Consider the following 4306-nt stretch of genomic DNA (forward strand, 5'->3'; position numbering starts at 1 on the left):
ATTGGACCAGAAAAAAAAATCCTCTCATCACATAATAATCAAAACACTAAATTCAGAGGACAAAGAAAGAAAAAAAGTTGTAAAAGGAAAAGGCCAAGTAACATATAAAGACTCTCAGAATTACACCAGACTTCTCAACAGAGGGAAACTATTTACAGGTTATGAGTCAAATTGATTTAACAGACATATTCAGAACGTTTCACCCTAAAACAAGAGAATATACCTTCCTGTTCCCCTTCACAGGGTTCCTCCTCCCATCTCCTTCTCCTCTGAGAAGGTGTCATCCTGGGGCATCAAGTGTCTATAGGATTAGACTCATCCTCTCCCACAGAGGCCGGAATATTTTAGGCCTAGGTTAGTCTTCAAGATCGAGACTTTCTGAAGATTACATTGTAGGAAGACTGGAAGCTTCCATGTCTAAGAGTTGGGATAGTTAGATATAAGTTCTCTGGGCACAGCCCAAGTTGTGTATTTGCAAAGTTTGGATATTAGTCTTACCTTATCACTTCATCTGATAAAATAAAAGTGATATTTACACTTACCTGGTGGGAATCCAAACTCTCATACCATATACACTCTTGTTCACTGAGACATCTTCTCAGCTCCTTATAGTATGTTTTTCTTCGGTAGTATTTTTGTTCATAAAAGCACATGATAGCTTCCTAGAACAACAGGAACTTAATCTTCCTTATAGATTCAGAAAAATGCAGTGAATGCCTTTCTGTCCAACATCAATGTGTATCTTTCTCTACCTGAGACATTCCATAAATCAGATGAATTCTCAATTGTCTACTTTAGCCCTGCAATAGAATCTATCTTTTTATCCCTAACATCTCACATGCAATCTTTACCAAAATTTGAAGTAGCATAAATAACTACATTATTGTCTAAACTAGTTTGCCAAAAACGAAAGGAAAACATTTTATCTTTAAAGCCCAATTAAAACTCTAAACTATTTCAAATTTAATGTCCTTTGAGCAATCTATGAATAATTATTCTATATACATTATTTTCATATTTCTTTCTCTTGGTTTCTACTGCTTTCACATCCCCACTCTTCCAATTTCATCATCTCTTCTCTTATTATTATTGCCTATACACTCGTACACCAATGTTCTATAAATACAACCTCTTAATTTCGTTTTACATTTTTAATATATGTATATGTTTAGGGATGACTACTTGGGATTGGTCAACCTATTTTTGGACTAATCCCTAAAGTTGATTGTCTTTATGCAGCTTTTAGTGACCCATAGCTCTCCATCTGGTAGGGCTTTGTGAGATCACCACCATCAATACTGCCATGTCAACTAGTGTCATTGTGAAGATCTTGTTCAAGCAACCATATTTTGAGGGTCCCCCATCCCTTCAAATCTTCTAGTTCCCACTTTCCAATGTTCCTGGTGTGTCAGGAGAGGAGTTGTGTTGTAGATGTGTCAATTGGGAACCCTATATCAGTAGTTCTCAGCATTTTCAGCAGTTGTGGCTTTCTACAGTAACCTCTGCCTGCTCAAAAAGTTATTTTGATGAGAGATGTGAGTGATACTTATCTGTGGATAGAAGGGTATTTATAATACAGGTAAAAATGCATGGTAATTTAGGAAAATAGCCATAGTAGGGTCTCCACTAAGGCCCACAAACTCAAATGCCAGAGGTAGTTCTTAGTTGACAGAACCAAACATGATTTCTCTACTTGAGCAATATTTAATATCAATGAGACAGCTGTTGGTTCTCCAAATTTTAAGTTCCACTACTGTACCTTTGGAGCTATTATGACATGGTAGTCATTACTGTAGTTCACAGGCTTTATAGCTAGGTAAAACAATAGATTGTTTTTTCTCATTTCATAGCTTGTATAACAACTTCAGATACTCTGAGAGTTGGTGTACATGAAGAGACTTCTAGATACGTTTTTTCTGATTCAATTCCTGGTTTGAAAACTATGTCTTGAACAATATGGTTTTGACTTAAAGTTTTAGGAGGCAACCAAGGGCAATTACAATATCCTGTGTTGTTTCAGGAGTCTCTTCTAATTCTTTGACTTATAGATGAGGGGAGATTTCTCATTCTTGGCACTAAGATTTTTTTTCATAGTCCATAGCACTCGTGGTGGATTATTATCACCCTAAATCCACGACTTCATCTAAATTACAGATGTGTTCACCTACACTTATCTATCTTATACATGTATTTTTAATTAAATATTCCTTATGGCTTTTTCAATCATCATTAGTGATATTATTTCTCCCTTTCTCTGTCAACATTGCCCTCTCCGTTTAAAAATCACCCCGTATTACATTATTATGTGTTTAAAGCACCATGTCTTACTATACTCATCTCTTTAGACATTCCTATGTATCATTACCATAGTCCCTTTTACTTTCCAGATTTCCATGTGTGATGGTTTGAGTATGTTTGGCCCAGGGAGTGGCACTAGTAGGATGTGTGACCTTGTTGTGTCCCTGTGGATGTGTGCTTTAAGTCCCTTATCCTAGCTGCCTGGAAGCTAGTCTTCTCCTAGCAGATTTCAAATGAAGATGTAGAATTCTCTGTTTCTCCTGTATCATGTCCACCTGGATTTTGCTATGCTCATTCCTTGATGATAATTGATTGAACATCTGAACCTGTAAGCCCGCCACAATTAAATGTTGTCTTGGCCATAGTGTCTGTTCACAGAAGTAAAATCCTAAGATATCATGGTTACTCAAATTGGCATCTAGAACTCACAAATAAGAGCAAACATGTAGTTTGTCTTTCTGAGTCTAAGTTACTTCAATCTAGAAAATAACTCTGTATATTATGTATAATATAGTTTCATTCAATTACCTAAAAATTTCATGATTTAATTTTCTAGATAGTTGAGTAGAATTTTGTTGTATATATGTTCCACATTTTCATTATCCATCAATTGATGGACATATAGGTTGTTTCAACGTTCTAAATAATGAAAATGTAGTAGCAATAAACATGGATGAACAAATATCAACAGAGTAGGGTTTTGAGCCATTTGGGACAGCTGGGACATATGTTAAATCTATTTTTAACTTTTTGGAGAATTCTCAGTACACATTTCCACAATGGTGGAATGGTAGGATTGGTTTACAATACCTCAACAGTGAGCAAGGGTTTCCTTTTCCTTGTATCTTTCCCAGTATTTTTTGTCAGTTATTTTCTTAATCTTAGTCACTTGACTGGATTAAGATGAAATCTCAAAGTGTCTTATATTTGCACTACCACTTCCCCATTGCTAAGCATGCAAAACACTTTTAATGATATTTCTTTGCTATTTTATGAAAAACAAAATATTTTAAGGGGTAGATAAAATAGTAACTAATATAAAGACCTCAGAATTGAGTAACTAAAGACAGTCACAATATATTTGATAGGGAAAGTATAATAATTAATATTAAATGAGAAATGAATTACTTGCTATTCACAATTACTTAGTGTTCTTTTAAAGTAATTGAATAATGAAATTAAACAATAACAACAAAAAACTATTGAAATTTCTTTAAAAGAGGCTATATGTCTGTCAGCAATAGAAACCCTAAGACATAAACTCTTTTTACACACATTTTCAATATTGGTGAGGAAGCTTATTCTTTCACATTGTATTCCATCCCTGAGGAAGTCAGGACAGGAACATGAAAGCAGGAGCTGATGCAGAATCCATGGATAGGTTCTGTTTACTGTCTTGCATCCATAGATGACTCAGCCTGCTTTCAAAGCGAACTCAGGACCACCAGGTCAAGAATGGTAACACCCACAATGGACTGGACCTTGTCACATAAATTACTAATTAGTAAAGTGACCAAGAGTTGGATATTATGGAAACATTTTCTTAATTGGGGTTCCCTCCTCTCAGATGTCTTTAGCTTGCAACAAGTTAAAATAAAACTACCCAGCACTGTAAAAATTCTTGCCCTTTGTGTGTTCACAGGATTGTGTGTAAAATGAAATCAGATATTTCATCATGTAGTTTTAACTCCACATTGGCCAATGCATATACTGAATCCCTCATTCCCCAAGGTCATATTTTGAGACACTAATCTCATTCTTTTAGTATTATTAGGAAGTGAGACCTTTGAAGAGCATCTCATTCTTCTAAATGAAACCTTCAGGAGTGGTAATAGTTGGATCAAAGGGGATGGAACAATCAGTATTCACCATTTTTTACCATGTGAGTATGAAGGAAAAGTTATGCATAATATTGTCTTGTAATACTATTTCCTTTTTCTTATGAGTCAGTCTTATTTAACTCTTTATTTATGCTCCGAGTTCCTCTGTAGTATCAGAAAATGCTTTT

The sequence above is a fragment of the Rattus norvegicus genome, chromosome 5 (genome assembly GCF_036323735.1).
Source record: "Rattus norvegicus strain BN/NHsdMcwi chromosome 5, GRCr8, whole genome shotgun sequence".
NCBI classification, from domain to species: domain Eukaryota; kingdom Metazoa; phylum Chordata; class Mammalia; order Rodentia; family Muridae; genus Rattus; species Rattus norvegicus.